This window comes from Propithecus coquereli, unplaced genomic scaffold, assembly GCF_000956105.1.
Source record: "Propithecus coquereli isolate 6110/MARCELLA unplaced genomic scaffold, Pcoq_1.0 Scaffold371, whole genome shotgun sequence".
NCBI classification, from domain to species: Eukaryota; Metazoa; Chordata; class Mammalia; order Primates; family Indriidae; genus Propithecus; species Propithecus coquereli.
The window spans coordinates 655,648-673,162 of record NW_012149408.1 but is presented as its reverse complement, the minus strand read 5'-3'; positions in this window follow the sequence as shown (position 1 = coordinate 673,162).

Here is a 17,515-nt window from a genome sequence, read left to right as displayed (position 1 = left end):
AATGGGATTGCTGAATCAAATGGTACTTCTACTTGTATCTCTTTAAGATATCTCCATATTGCTTTCCACAGAGGTTGCACTAGTTTGGAGTCCCACCAGCAGTGTATGAGTGTTCCTATCTCTCCGCATCCACGATTTCTTAAATTTTCCATAAGTACACATGAACCTAAGCACTGTGGAAAGTATTTTTAAAGAACAGTCATAACAAGTTGAGCCTCAATATTCTTCATGTCGCATTTTGCACTCTTCACCCAGGTGGAAACCCGAGGATGTATGTGCAATATTACAATTGGTGGACATAGACCATTCCAACAACTGCCGGTATGAAACAGCCCCCCGAGTAAGTTGCAAAGGAGAAGACAGAGAGGAGAAGGTGCTGACACAGGCCGGGGCTGCCTGCTTGCTGTGGCCACTGGTCCTGCCGGCAGCGTGAACGGTACCTTTATTTGGGAAAGATCCAATTCAAATGAACAGGAGTGGCTGTAGGTAGGGGTAGTACCCTGCCTGATTTCTTCCTTTCTCTCTCTCTTTTTTTTTTTTTGGTTATATGTATATATTTTTATTGATACAGAATATTTTACATATGTATGGGATACATGTGAGTATTTGTTACATGCATAGAATGTGTAATGATCAGGTCAAGGTATTTGGGGTATTGACCACCTTGAATATGTACCATTTCTATGTCTTGATAACATTGCAAGTCCTCTGCTCTTGTCGCAAATAGCAAAGATATGAAATCACTGAATGTCCCTGATATTAGATCTGAAAGAGGGGAAGCCAACCATACAACACAGATTGTTGGGACGGGGAGAATATTGCATATTTCTTTTTGGGAATAAAAATCCATTGCAACACACACTAGTTATTTTGCTTAGTCTCATTTAATTTATAATGAAAACAATGGGTCTCGTAATTGCAGGGATTTTTATCTACTGAGGAGGCAGAGCATCCCTGTTAAGCGTGGGACGCCGGCGATTACTGTGTAAGTAGATTTCCACGAGCCGTTTGCAAGATGGTGTCATCCTCACCTGCAGGCAGATCACCAGCCTCCAAAGTAATATATCTTTCTTCAGATTCTCCACTGTACTTTTTCTGACAGGTGGGTGGTACATTTTTTTAGATTAAATAGGAACAGGCACTTTCCTTCTGTTTGCACTCAAGCGGCGTAAGGATAAATAGTATAAATAACCAATTATTGCAATATCTTGGTTATTTCAATCATTTGTGGTGATGAGCCTGCTTCACAATCATTTGAAATGACAAAAATTATCTTCAAAATATCATTTGATATATTTTAGTGCTCTGCTGACCCTGCATCTAACAATATCTATTTAAATTTTTAATTATATTTATATCCTTTCATAATTAAACAATGCAGTCTTAGGAAATGGGTTTAACTTTTAATTGCATGGGATGAAATATGACAACTCCAATTACGGCATGTCAGGGTTCTGTTTATTTTTGTTTTTCTTCTTTTCATCTTTCCTTAGAAAGGGAGCCTGTTTCCAATTACAGCCACAGTCTTCTTATCTCCCTCTTATTTATTGCAGCATGAATATTTTTAATGCTTCCATTTTGTTATAATTGCCTTTTGTCACTAGACCCTCAAACATAAATGTCAAAGTTCTGCTCTTTTTGCTGTTGGATATTGATAGAAAGAAGTGCCCAGTGAAACCTACATTGATTAATTTGTGAACTAGTACCTAAAAGTCTTGATATAATGTTGTCATAAAATTGTATTTCATCTATTGAACATTGACATACGAGACATCGAGGAAGGAATCGTTTAAATAAGTTATTTTGCACATCGTAAAAAGTTCTCTCACTCTATCGATGAGCTCTTGTCACCGCTGGGCCCAGAGTAAGCCCCAGTCTTGCAGGGCTGTCGGGTTAGCACATGAGCTACTTGCCAAACAAGGGCTGATCATCTTTCTGGGTTTGTGGGAAATCTCCTGAACTCTCTCAGTTCAATGATGTTGGATTGCTAGTGCTCAGGAGGACTCAAGAAAAAAAAAATCCTTCCTCCTTGCGTTGGTGAGCATAGGCTTTTGCCAAGTTGGGTTTCATGAAAAGAATCATTACCAAAGATCAACGATGTGTCACTCACAGTCCAGGAACAGGTCAGTAGGGCTGTCATAGTGGACTGAATATTCTAAGTCTTGAGATGTGATGATGTTTGGCCTTGTGATGAGGAAATCTGTGTTATGTCGCAGGGGAAAGAGAATAAAGCCAACACTATTCATATGCTTGAGATGTTGTGGGCATGCACAGCTGGTTGGCTTCAAAGAAATGTTTACTTGCTGTATATACGGGTCTTCCAAGAACTGCAGACCATGTGTAAAGCGTCAGGCTGTGCATCAGCGTGCAACGCTACTAAGCAGTGCCGTGGGAGAAAACATGCTGCAGGACTCCCTTTATGTGAGCTTCCGAAAAAGTGAGAACTATAGTGACAGAAAGCAGATCGGTGGTTGTCACGGGCTGGACACTGACTACAGTGTGGCACAAGGGAGCATTCTGGGGTGATGGAAACGTTTTCTATTGCAGTTGTCATGGTGGCTAAATAACCATGTATGTTTGTCAAAACTCATTGTATTTTTCCCTAGAGCTGGTAGCTTTTATTGTATCTATTTTATGCCTCCAAAAAGATGATCAAGACAAAAAATAATGAGAGATCAAGAATTGACTTATTATATTTGTGTGTTTTTCTACTCAAAAAGTGGAAAGAAAGCTAGTTTTCCTTTTTTTTGTAACTTTTATTAATTTATCCTACATATATTCCTTTATACAAAAATACAAAAGAAAAAAATAGAAAAATGCAGAGGAGCAAGGAAATACAAGCTGGTATTTCAAAGAAGGGTTTAAAAATGTGTTCCTGGTATGACCGTGGGTGAACCTGCTACTTGGGAACTTGCGTTGTCCTACGCAGAGATGGGCTCCGGGCAGCCCTTCCCCAGCTCTGTCCTGCAGGGAACGGGCAGCCCCCTTCACAATGCAGGGGAAGCCGCTGGTGGCTCTTGCTTCCCAGGCTTGTGAGAGACACCGACGCCAGTTATTAGGTGAGCTCTTTGTTCACGTGTGAGTCATAACCTGAGGTCCTACGAGTTAAGATATAAAGGAACTAACAAAATAGAGCTATAATTATCAGTAAAGACTGGAAGGCAATTCTTAAAATATAGAATCCTTGAAATACATAAATAAAGAAGACTAGTTGTTGTCATTAAAGCATTTTACTTCATGACAATTTACATTTTCTTGAAATGTACATATTATTGATGTAAGTTTTACACCTGGAAATTCTATTGCTTCCAGATACACTTAGGCTTAACATTTAGAAACTTTGGGATAAAATAGTATTATTTGCAGCTAGCTTTGAGGAGTGTAACATGATTCTCATGCTAGCTTTTAATGAAGACTGAACACTTCCAAATAGAGATTCATCTTCCGTATGAGACCAATAGACAAGCATCTGCACAGAAACGTGAAGAGCTCAGCACACCTGTGCTATCCCACAGCGCCAGTGGAACATCTATGACTGGTGGTTATGCCGTGATTTGCAAACTTAGCATGAGGAAAACAGAATGCCTATTTAACACAATACTTACAGTATGCTTTATTATTACTGTTAATATCCCCAATGGTTTATGTTTGTCAGACTGACTTTTAAATTTAATGCTCCCATTGCCTGCTTTGTCTAATCTGTCCCCATTCTCTGAGAAAATAAAAATGCATATGCTAATCATGATATCATTTATCTGGGTGTTTAGTACCATGGAGATGAGTCACATTAGGCTTTAAAAACTGTTTTCTTAGTTTGATGCATAAAATATTTTATAATGAGAAAGTTTACCGCAAACTTCAAACACGTTTTATGTCAAATGTCTGTTTTGACTTTACCTAGTATTTACTACACCAATGTTCTGTGGCAGGAATGATGGCGTTTCTCACCTGCAGAAGCTGAAGGCAGAACACTCAGCACTCAGCTCCAGGTATGAACAAGATGTTGCAGAAAACTCTGTTTTTGACTCAGTGACAACCCTTTGGAAATGATAACTTCCTCTAACCTAAAGGACTGTCAGAATTTGAGTCCTTTTGAAAGAAAGAAAGGGAAAAAGAGAGAAAGAAAGAAAAGAAAAATATAGTTCTCAGCACCTCTGACTTTAGTGCTGATTGAGGGATAGACACCCAGGAAATTCTTCCCGTACAGTTCTCTGAATCTTCACGTCTATGTTGAAGTATTGATGCCACCCATAATCTTCAGCAGTTTGTTAAATTAAGTTTAGCCTGAAGCTGTCTCTCTACATATGTTAAGTTTGGTCTAAAGGTTTCTCCATACGTGATGAGCTGTAGCTACCTGCAGGTGTCGTCAGACTGGAACATACTTGTGTGAAGTCTCAGCCAATCACGGGCTGCCAACTGTTCAAATCGTGTTCAAATCAGGCTGCGACTATTGCAGCTGTTCCTGTCCCTCACTTCTCTTTTCAGTATGTTATTTTCCTTTTTCTGTCCATAAATGTTATCTGTCCATGTGGCAGCCCAGAGTCCCTCAACTTATTCTGGTGCTGGGAACTGCTGATTCACAAATCGTTCTTTGCTCAGTTAAACTCTGTTAAATTTAATTTGCCTGTAACTTTTCTTTTAGCAAGTTAATAGCATGTTTCTTTTCAAATATTTTTGCCATAGGATTGAAAAATATTAAAAATTAAATATTTCTATGGAGTTCTGCTCAGCCACAAAAAACAATGGTGATCTAGCACCTCTTCTATGATCCTGGAGAGAGCTGAAGTCCATCCTTCGAAGTGAAGTATCCCAAGAATGGAAAAACAAGCACCACAGGTACTCACCATCAAATTGGTATTAACTGGCAACACTTAAGTGCACATGTAGTAGCAACATTCATCGGGTGTCGGGCAGGTGGGAGGGGGAGGAAGGGATGGGTATATACACACCTAATGGGTGTGGGGGGTGGACACGCTTGAAGCTCTGACTCAGGTGGGACAAAGGCATATATGTAACCTAACATTTGTACCCCCTTAATATGCTGAAATAAAAAAATTAAAAATTAAAAAAATTAAATATTTCTGCTCAAAATTATGACAGGGGAAAGCACCCAATGTGAGGAGAACAGAGGCACCGTTTCGGCAGGAAGATGGCGTGGGAGAAGTAGAGCTACCATAGCTGCAGAATGCTCGCTCACTTTTTGGAGAAGCTGTGATTGACAGGTCTGCCCACACTGATGCTTCCTTTGAAGGTCATAAAAACCAAGAAAACATTCCAGAAAGCAATAATCTGTTTGCTTCCTAATGAAACATAAGAGTGTCCTGACTGAAACGGCATGCCATCAAAAATCATTTCTAATTATTTTAAGTAATATTTAGATCAATTCATTGTAATCTCATTAGCTTTCATGTTTATGTCTGAATTAGATTACTTTCATGTTTGTTTAAGCTCTTTTGCTTTTTAAAATGTCTCTTTCAAAGACAAATTGAGCCTGCTTAAAATAATCAATGGCTTCCGCATGTGCCCCATGAGTAGATGCTGGCCTCGGGGAGGACTTCCTGTTTCCTCCGGCTGTGACCCAGGGCGGGTTCCGGCGCCGCATGGAGCCTCCCTGCCCCTGCTCTGGGGCAGCTCACAGACCCAGGCCCCGGGGAGGGCAGTGCAGTCCTTCTCAGCGGTGACTTCGGAGGGTACGCGGAGGGTAGCATGGCTAAAGACCTTCCACTGGGCATGATTCGAGCATCCCTTTTAACTTTAGGCTTCACGTTCAAGGCATTCTAATTTTTTCCATAGATACATGCTCACATATAATTACAATTTATAAATGGTGGGAATTTGGGGGCTGTAACATGGAAGTAGTGCTTAAAAGAATAGGGTGTTTTTAGGAATGTGCTATTATTTTCAGCCCTTTTCCTGTAGTTTTACATTTTTTTCAAACTAACTGAAAAACTAAGTTAGAGCTTAATGTAAATCGAAATTGTCCTATAATGACACCATATAGTCACACAAATGAAGACATGTTTTTAGTATCTTGTTTCCCTTTTAATGAATTTTGTGAGCAGAATTGGTGGATCGGTATTAGCGGTGACAAACAACTGAACAGCACTGAAAATACTGAAGGGTTGGTGAACCTTAGTTGCAGAGTCGGCAATACTCCTCCTTTGCAAGTGCAGTGAGGAGGGAGGACAGGTACCGGGAACATCGCGCATTCCTAGAACATTCCGTTCTTACACTGCCCACCCAGGATCCAGGTGAGCGGTTTTGCTTTTGCTATTGTTCTTTGTGGACCTCTGAGAATCTGGTTGGAGCCAAGACTTCTCCTCCCAGGGAAATAAGCACTCTCTGTGTCGGTCCACCTTGTGCAACCCACTTCCTGGGCTGGGGCGGGGTGCTGGGCCAGGGCGCCCAGACCTCCCTCGGTGTTGAGATCCTCCTTCCTGCAGCCCAGGCCTGTGAGTTACTGACCTCGCAGAGCTGAATTTCTTTCCAAAAATTGCCCTTGACTGAAGGGAGCATCCCGGGGGCAGCCTGAATTCCATCACTGCCCTGGAGGGCAGAGGCCCGGGCCCTTCCCTACACCGGGACAACTCTGATGTACTTCCCAGCGCCAGAGCCACCGTGGGCCTCCTCTTGGGGCAGAGTTTCAGTCAACTCCTCCCTCTGCCCCGCCATACTCCCTGCACACCCCAACTCAGCAAAGCCCAGATTTAGTGTCAGGAGTTGGCTCACACGGCCATGGAGGCTGACAGGTCTGGGGACCCAAGAGAGGCCATGTTCCGTCCCAAGGCAGGAAAAACGAAGTCCCAGCTCAAAGGCAGTTGTGCAGGGAATTCCCTCTCATTGGGGGTGGAGGAAGCTTTTTGTTCTAATTAGGCCTTCAGCTGATTGCTCGAAGCCCTCGAAAGCACCGTGGGGGGCAATCTGCTTTACTCAGTCTGCGTTGTAAAAGTTACACCTGGCCAAAAACCTCCTTGCAGAAACACCCAGAGCAAAGTTTGACCAAATATCTGAGTGCCGTGTGTCCTGGTCAAGGGGACAGGTAAGATTAACCATCAGGTCATTTGCTCTAGGGAGCCCGGCCACTGAGGCTGAGCTTGGAGGATCGCAGCCCCCAGACCGGAGAGCACTATTTTGCACCTCGTCTTGTTAACAATCTGTTAACAATCTGTTGTTCCGTCCTAGCCCTGCACGCTGAGGGACGGGTCTCATACCTTCTAGTTCAGCCTGTTCAAGATAGTTTATTATGTTTACCTCTCAAAGGAGTGAACTAAAGTTTAAAATTCAGATTCAAATCTAGATGCCATATAGTGATAAATTGCTTATTAATGTGTTAAACAAAAACAGTAGGTCATATATTAAGAGACTTGTTTTTATTTCTAGCTTTATTTAAGTAAGAATAACAATAACAATACAACAATAACAATAACAACTTTTTATTTAGAGTTCTCAGAAAAACCCAGAATATCCAGTAAATGTGAATTTTAGGTAAGCAACACATGTATTTTTAGTATGAATTGACCTGTACAATATTTGGAACATACTTAGACTAAAATATGTTTGTTGTTTATCTGAAATTCAAATTTACCTGGGTGTACTGCGTTTTTATTTGCCAAATCTGGAAACCCTATTTTATTTTTAGAATATTAGTTTATTGTTACAAATAATATTTTATGTCAGGTGGATAAGAGAGAAAGTATTCAATTTCAAAGAGACTATTCAGAATATTGGGACTCAGCTACTAATGAAAATGCAGTTTCAAAGAAATTCATTCAAACACATTAACTGCATGTGGTGAAATCAAGAGACTAATGGATGTACCTATTTCTAAAAAGAAAACTAAAAAAGTGAATAATCAAGATGCTCTGAGAGATACTTAAGTAATCTTTCACATAAAGATTATGAAACAACTCAAGTATTATAAAGTATCAGACATGTTACAGCTTGAATCAATTTAAGAGGTTATAGAAAACCCCGTTATGGGAATGGGGTCACTGAGATGCAGACGTCAGGACAACTAAAGAGTACCCCAAAAATAATCCGCATTAAGAATAGATAATCCTTTATTGGCTTCTACCTTTGTATTGAAATGAGGTTGGTGATATCAATTATACACTTTTTTCATCCAAGCTTGTATTTATTTTAGTAAAATCATGTGCTTACTTTATTTTCTCTCAGCAAATGAATATATAAATGTAAGATTCTGCTCTATCGCCATTCTCCGTGGATGCTTTAAATTTTTGGTCCATCACTATGAATTCAGTTCAGAAGCTTTTATCGGCTGTCTTCCTTGGTAACATTCACTGTTCCCCAGCATGGGTGACCCTTAACACAAATCTGGGGAAAAAATCTCTAAAATAAGCCTGGAAGGAATCATTCACCCTTAATTCATCTAATTACTACCTAGAAAATGTGAGCATTCTTATGCAGAAATTATAATGAAAGCCAACTTATGTAATGTTTCAGCTCAGTGATTTCCTAATTATATTAGGTTAAAATATAAATATTTTCTACCAAGGAATTTTAAACTATGACATTTTGTGGAAAAACAAATCAGCTAAGCCCAGATGGCACCACCACCATGTTGTATAGAGAAGCGCCCCTTGGGTGTTGTAACCACACCTGCACCTCTTGGGGGCTCTGTGTTCTTCTTCCAGATTAAAGCCATGGCTCTACTGAGATATTTTCATGATGTTAAAATAATAAATGAAGATATTAAAAGTCATTTTAATTAGTTTGGCATCATGGAAATAAATGGCTGATGTGCTAAAACGTGTAGTTTTCATGTTACCGTTGAAATACCGCATAGGAGCATTATCAATAAGTCAATATACCCTATAGTCTAAATGTTTGTGCATAACTCACAAATGCATAGGTGGAAATCTCACCTGCTAGGTGAGGCCTTTGTTAGGTGGGGCCTTTGTCAGGTGCTTAGGTCGTAGGGGCAGAGCCCTAGTGGGTGGATTAGTGCCCCTATAACTGAGGCCCCATGGAGCTCCTTTGCACCTTCTACCATGGGAGGACAGGACACAACTAGACAGTGCCGTCTATGAATTAGGAAACTGGCCCACACCAGACCCCAAATCTGCCAGCACCTTGATCTTGAACTTCCAGCTTCCAGAACTGTGAGAAATGAATTTCTGTAGTGTACAAGCCACTCAGTTTATGGTGTTTTGTTATAGCAGCCAGAACAGACTAAGACAATATGTGAAAATTATCATGCATTGGATGCATTGATTTTTATGCATAACTAAAATAATGCAATAAAATAGAAGCCTTCTTGACAGTCCTCTTATTGTTATAGAGTTTTCCAAATGGAAGATTTGAAACAATGTGGTAAATAGAGACGATGTCATAGTAACCTGGGCATCTTGTTTTTAAAGAAAATCTGAATGGCCAATTTGCACAGTTGAGATTATTTACTATTTTCCTATGATTTTGTAAGTCTCCAATTATAAATACTTTATTTGCCACAAACACACACACACACACTCACACACACACACACACACACACACACACACATCCCTTAACGATGCCCCACACAGTTCACGATGACCTACTCAAGTCCTTGCAAGCTTAAAACCAGAGCCATTGGAAGAGGAGAAAGCACAGAGTCTATTTACAAGGTTCCCTATCTTGAGGGCACACTCGTTAATAAATTAAGAAACTCAGGGGACATTTGCTCCAGACCCCGCTGCCCAGGTTATGTTGGACTTTGGGTACCTGCGGGCCTCGGGCCAGCTGATGGCCAGTCAGGTCTAACAGAAGAGGGAACCAGCGACTCTGAGGCCGCAGCCTGCCTCGCTCATTTCTGAAAAAGACTCTTTTTACAATTATTCATTCTTTTTTCACTCTGCAAATATTTGTGAGCCCCTGCCTTATGGCAAATATTACCTAAGACCTCTGGGATATGTCAGAAGAAAAACATGAAAAGATCGTCGCCCTCGGTGAGTCTCCTTCTGAAGAGCCCAGAGGCAACAGCACCATGGCAGGTAAGCAAGCGCTTCCCGGCGTGGAGCCGGCAGCCACTGCGGAGCAAGGTGCACAGAGGGACCTGGGGGCTGGAAAAGGGATGCACTTGCAGTTTTCAATTGGATGGGTGTGTGGGCCTCGTTGAGAAAGTAGGATTTGCAGGAGGTAAAGGAATGTGTCACGAAGCTCCTGGGGGAGAAGAGTCCCCATGGAGGGAATGGCCTCTGCGAAGGTTGGAAAGAGGAGCCACAGCTGTTACACTGGAGGAACTGCAAGGAGGCCCATGTGGCTGGAACATCGTGAACCAATGAAGGTACAGGGAGTTGAGTCATGGGCCCACTGTGGGGAATCCAAGGAAAACCACTGCGGAGTTTGAACAAAGCTGAGCCGCAGTCTGACTCATACTTTAATGCACTTCCTCTATGTGCCATGTTGGGAATAGCCTCCCAAAGGGCCAGGGGGTAGGGAGGACAAGTAGGAGATCGCCAGAGTATTGCAGGTGGAGGGCAGTGGTGGCTCAGACCAGGGCCCTGGCAGTGGAGATGGAGAGCAATTGGGTTCTAAGTACGTGTCAAGGTAGGGCCAGTAAGATGGTTTGGTGTCCTGGATGTAGAAGATGGGATAAAGCACGGATTGAGGGTAGCTTAGCAGTTCAGATGTGGAGGGACGCTAGGTGCTGTCTGTTGTCTATGCTTCTTGACCTCGATTTCTCAGTTCTTAAGAATTGCCCTGCTGACCTTGAGTCTTTCAATCACTTTTCTCATATTTTCAGTGGCTGACCACTTGTGAGACCCTTCCCTGTTTGCCGGCAGGCTCTGGAGCCCCTTAACAGCCCCTGCAGGACCACCTGGCCTCCTGCATTCATTTCTTAGTGAGTCGCTCCTGCCTTGGACAAGGTGCTGCCTGTGATTGGGTGAGGACCATTCCTGTGCATCACGCTCAAATGGAGCCGTATGCTCCTGTTTTTATAAACTGGAAAAGTAACAGGGGTTCCTGGAAATCTGCATGGCATGCACCTTATGTAAAATAAACTATTTAATTCCAAAGACCTTTCAGAATTATTGTTATGAAACAGAACCTGTGATTGACGTTGGTTGAAATCATTGGCTGTAGGTGAATGGACTTACTCTGGGCTCTCTGTTCTGCTCCATTGGTCTACGTACCCGTTTTGTTGTTGTTGTTGTTTTGTTTGTTTTGTTTTGTTTTTATCAGGGCCATGCTGTTTTGGTTACTATAGCTTTGTAGTATATTTTGAAGTCTGGTAGCATGGTATTTCCAGCTTTGGGTGAAGTCTTTAGGATTTTCTATATATAAGGTCATGTCACCTGCAGACAGGGACAGTTTTTCTTCCTCTTTTCTAATTTGGATGCTTTTTATTTCTTTCTCCATCCTAGTTGCTCTGGCTAGGACTTTCAGGACTATGTTGAACTAAAGTGATGCAAGCGGGCATCCTCGTCTTGTTCCAGATCTTAGCAGCAAAGCTTCCGGCTTTATCCATTCCATATGACAGTAGCTGTGGGTTTGTCATATTTGATCTTTCTTGTGATGAAATACATACCTTCTATATCTAATTTGTTGAGAGTTTTTGTCAAGAAGGGGGGTTGAATGTTGTCAAATGCTTTTTCTATGCCTATTTAAATGATCATATAATTTTTTGTCTTTCATTCTGTCAGTTACATATATGACGTTTACTGACTTGCGTATGTTAAACCATCCTTGCCTCCCTAGGATGAATACTGTTTGATCATGGTGAATAATCTTTTTAATGTGCTGTTGAATTTAGTTTGGTAGTATCTTGAGGATTTTTTAAATCTATGTTCATCAGCGTTATTAGCCTGTATTTTTCCTTCTTTCTTTCTCTCTCTCTTTTTTTTTTTTTTTTTGTTGTGTCCTTGCCTAGTTTTGGAATCAGGTTAATGCTGGCCTCATAAAGTGAGTTTAGATGTATTTTCTGCTTTTCTGTTTTCTGGAATGGTTTGAGGAGAATTGGTGTTATTTCTTCTGTAAATGTTTGGTAGAATTCACCAGTGATGCCACCCTGTCCTGAGGTTTTCTATTTCTTCATAACTTAACCTGGTTATATTATTTCCAGAAATTTATCTATTTCTTCTACATTATCAAATTTGTGGTATATAGTGATTCATAATAGTCTTTTATGATCCTTTGTATTTCTGTGATATCAGTTGTAATACCTCCTTTTTATCTCCGATTTTATTTATTTGAGTCTTCTCTCTTTTTTCTTAGTCTAGCTAATGCTTTGTTGACTTTGTTTATCTTTTCAAAAAACCTACTCTTCCTTTCAACGATCTTTTAAATTGATTTCTCAGCCTCTATTTCATTTATTTCTGCTCTGAATGTTATTTCTTTCCTTCTACCGATTTTGGGTTTATATTACTCTTGTTTTTCTCATTCTTTGAGGTATATCAGTAGGTTGATTATTAGAAATATTTCTTCTTTTTTGATGTAGGCATTCATTGCTGTAAACTTCCCTGTTGTTGTGTCCCATAAGTTTTTTTACTGTTTACTATTGTTATTATTATCTTTGCTTAAGACAGTCTCAAGAATTTTCAGCTAGATGACACTTGTCTTAGAAATGTGGCTTAGTACAAAACAATTCCAGACACATTGTCATATTGTGCAAAAAAAGCAATTAAAAAAAAGGAGATTCACCTTTCCACTTAAGGCCATAAGCGGGCTCTAATTACACTCTTCAGCCCATACTTGACAAGAATCCTTACGATGCTGCACATCCGTGTCCTGCTCCAGAGTCCGCCCATGCTCTCCTTCACGCACTGGTTCACTAGAAGATGGTCGGAAAGTCACGACACTTGGAAGTGAGGACAGGAGACATCCTATACACTTCCTTTTGAGGATGAGTAACTCAGCTGCCTGTATCCAACGCAGTAGCTCGTCACTTATGATTGTGGCCATCTCTCTCTCTTACATGAGAACAAAAGAAATATTATCTTGCCCATTGGTGTGCATTTTAATGTTGCAAAATGTATTAATTAAGAAAAGTCTGAATTCAAATATGTGTATCCTATTTTGATATTGATCCAGGCCCAGATATTATGTCTCCTAAGCTATAGGGAAAATTGCATTGTTCATCACGCCGTATATGTGCAATTTGATTTGACAGACTGTATAATGCTATCAGGAGTATGGCGAGGTGTGTGATAGTCTGCTTTATTCCTTCAAAATAAATGAAATACAGACGGCTCTTCTCCCTCAAACCCTACTCTATGTTTGCAAAGTTTTCTATAAGCTGCAAGTTTTTCTTTTCTAAAACGTATTTTTGTTTATGGGTCTGCATATGCAATTGTACATTATGAATTATTCTATGGGATCCTCAGGCACCTTCTATTAACAAACAAGGCAACTTCTCCTTTCTCAACAAGTAAGCAGAGACGACAACCACCACACATTTCCTGAGTTGAGAGACTCCGGCGGGGGCTATGCTGTGAGGTGGGGATGCACTGCCTTATTCATAACGGCTTTTTAAGGAAACGTCCACTGGACCTTTCACAGACACACGGCACCCCCGAAAACTGGGAGGAACAGTCTATTACAAAATATCCATTTTCCCATGGCTTGCATGCAGTAATTTGCTCTAATTAGTACAATCTACTTGAGGAGATAAATTTTAGAAAGTCTTACACCCTCAAATAGGTTCCAATGCAATTATATTCTCTCGTCATGCTTCATATTTGTTTACCTAATCTAACAGAGTTTATGTATATTTGTCAGAGGAATATTAATGCTTTACTTCATGATTTCTACCACTTTCCTAATGGCTTCTTTTTATTATTCCTGTTCAGTGTAACATCACCTCTGAACATACGCAGTGAAATCGAGTTAAAAATAAAAAAAGCAAACCCTGCATTATATCATCGTCTGGGGAGCACGATGGTTTCTGCTGTGTTAATTTACACTAAAATCCATGACCTGGGAGCCTGATTGATTGCCAAGGGCAGAAATCCAGCCCCTGGGCTAGTTTATTTTGTGAACTGTAGCCTCAGATATCGCTGCAAGCCACAATGATATTGATTTGATATACACTAGATGGCTCTTTATGCTCTTTGGGAAATTTATTGTGCCGAGTCAGAACCCCGACAGCCGGGGAGAAGCCGCTCTTTAAATTGAAGAGGGCTATCATGGTTTGACCCCTGGGCCACTCAGGTTACCGAGTGGCCTGGGCGAGGCTAGGTCGGAGCAGACCCCGGGGACCAGCGCTCATCAGTTTTGAATGTCAATTCCCTTCAGAGGACCTGAGTTATTGCTAATAGGAACTTGCTTGGGTCTATGACATTTGGATGCCCTATAAGTTAAACATCATAACACTTTCCTCATGTCATAGTCCTTTAAATTATGGCTGAGCATTGCACCTCTGCTCGGGCCGCTTAGCATCACACCGCCACACAATATGAGCAACCTGCCTCCAAGGTGGGAGATCGCACAGCTATTATCAGCCGAAGAGCTACAGCTGCACAGATCTCCCCTCCACTATAAATTAGCTGGCTTGTCATGGGAACTCCAATTGCGAGAACATTGTTGCCATCTTGTTTCTTCACAATAGAAACCCACTGGCCTTTGGCAACCCGCACAATAAAAGTTAGGATGCAATTCTGATCTTGATAGCTTTTACTATTTTTCTTGGGGGAAGCTATGCTTATGTTGGATAAAAGATTGGTGGGGAGAGAAACATCAGTCTTTGTGGGTGTCACATGCACGAAATAGAAAAGAAAAATCATTTTTGTTAGAACAATTTGCAATCGTCTCTCCTCTTAGGGAGGACTGTAATGCCTATAATTTCTAATTTCTGCAGAAAGATATTACTCAGTAACGGACCATTGTCACTTAGGTAACGGATGTGTTGATCTATCTCAGTTGGCTTATTATGACTAATTCCAACTCGGAGCTGCTGGAATAGCTACGAGCACCATTTCACTTCAGTTCTGAAGACAGGATCCTGACTCTGGCAAGTCGCATCTCCAGACAGAGCTGTATCAAGGCAACCCGGACCGTCTGTTGGAAATTTCGTACTGCTGGGGACTGCAGATATTGAAATCTATACCTGCACAGAGTTTTCCCTAAGAAACAGCTAATCGTATTTTATTGGAAGCTACTGTGACCCTTTATATTGAAGGGGATACATAGAGTGGCTTAATGGCAGGGTGATAAGCCAATGACATCTCCGGTGGCTTGGGAAAACAACAGGAGCAATACCAAGGAAGCCTGAAGGTGGGCGTGCCCCTAATCTGCTGTTCTGCTTTGATTCTAAAGATCCTGCAACACAGCCTCCACAGAACACCTGTAATATTACACTGCCAATCAGATTTTCTGATGGACATCTTGAGGACAGGCAAATATCTTAACTAGGTGGAGGAAGAGGGAGCTCACATGCAAACATTGAAATCAGAAAATCGTATATGCAAGTGGACGATACCATCAGCAGGGATGGGATAGCAGAAAGTGAAATCTGATGGGGAAGAGGCTGGAAACATCCACGCCGAAGGTGACATGCAGGTGACAGCAATGCGCTAATGCTGGTGACATGGGCACCAGGTTCCAGGGCTTTGAGCCTTGTGGGCGAAGGGAATTATCTTGTTGAGTTCGCCTATGAGGCTTCCATTTCTTTATCTGTAAAATGAAATTAATGCTGAGCTTCTAAAAGTAGACGTGAAGATGAAATGGGACAAAACGATATGTAAAGGTCTAAGTCCGGTATGAATTTACTACTAACGGCCAGGATTGTTGTTCTCTGCTAGTCGGCTCAGTCCGGGTGAATGATAGAACAGAGCTTTATTCTCTCAGGGTTCCACAGGCTGGAAGTCCAAGGTCAAAACGCTGGTAGGGTTGGTTTCTGCTGAGGCCTCTGCTTGGTGTGTAGGTGGTGTCTTCTCCCTGTGTCCTCGCAGGTCACCCCTCAGTGCGTGTCTGCGTCCTGACCTGCCCTTCTTACAAAGACAACTGTTAGATTGTCTCATGCTCTCATTTTTACTAATTACCTCTTTTCAGACCCCATCTCCAAATACAGTCCCATTCTGAGGTCCTGGGGTCAGGACTTCAACACAGGAATTTTGTGGTGACAGATTCAGCTCATAACACGTCCTGCAGGATAAACCAGCATGGGTCGAAATCAATGCCACATACACAGACTTTATTTATTATTTTTGTTTTATCTTTCTGATGCTGCAATTGCTGCTTTTCATATAACTCAATTAGCCTATGTATTTGTAGAAGAAATTGTAAATATACGTGGGCAAAAAGAGCAAATGGAACAAACAGCATCTACGGTTCTACCACTCAGAGAAAAACACTGTTTAAATTTTGATATATATCCTCCTCTTGGAGTTCATACACGTGTAAATAGACTTTTAGCAAAAATGCAATTATACCATTTAGCAACCTGTTTCTCTTCTACTTAACACATCATTAACATTGTTCGGTGCCACTGCAAATAGAGCTGCGTACATGTATGATAATGACTGAGTATTTTACTCTATAGAGAAACCATAATTTATTTATTCAAGCTCATAATTTTAAACATATAGGATGTTTGAGTATTTTGCTCTAGTCAACAATGCTGCTAGATGCACGTTTTTTTCTTATGTCCTTGTGAGTGTTTTCTGTTCTTCCCTTAGGCCACTTCTCTGGGGTTTTAACTCCATAAAGACAGGAATGTGCGTGTCTTGTAAAATGATGCGCTGCCGGTAACTGTGCAGCGGCCAGTGCCTCATGGTGATCCAATAGACACCTACTGAACGAGTGAGTTAAGGCGGCTTCCCAGGTGTGGAAAATCTCAATAAATGTACTCATTGTCTTCAAAACATTCTTGGCCTTACATATACAAAAAGAATGGAGTATGGAAAACATTTTTAGTCTAGAAACACATACAGTTGTTCCTACCTAAATAATAATTATGATTAAGTATTTCTTTGATTAAATAAATGACATTCGTGTCAGTGCGCACTGCCCCAGCAAGGGGACATTTCTTATTATCAGAAGTTCGGTGGGGTTAGTTTTTATCCTTACCACTTATTATCGGGTAAGTCTGAGATGTAGACTTCAAATGATCAAAGAAATCTTTCGAAGTCAAAACATTAATGACAAATATCAAAATTGGGAATCAATAATGAATGATGTGTAACATTAACTCTTCACTATGTACTGAGACACCCCTAAAAATGTGAAGCTCCCAGGGGGTGTTGACAAAGCTGTTGTGAAAAGTTCGTCAAGTGCCTCAGATGACAATCCCGCCGGCCACTCCCCAGGACACACTGGCCGCAGCCTCTGCCCTCCCGGCAGCCACAGAGGCCATCTTCTGTAGCAGGGTTCCTTCCCTCCTGGTCCCAGCTGAGCGAGTAAGTGCTGGAAACTAGCCTAAAGCAAAGACGCTTGTTGAGTTGGCTGGTGATGGCAAGTGTCCCCCTCCCCCGGGTGTGATCACCGATCAAAAGCTCACCTGAGAATACAAGCAGCAGCAGCTAAGCCAATGAAGCAGGGGTTTGAGGTTCTGAAGCCAGAGGGCCTTGGAGTTGAA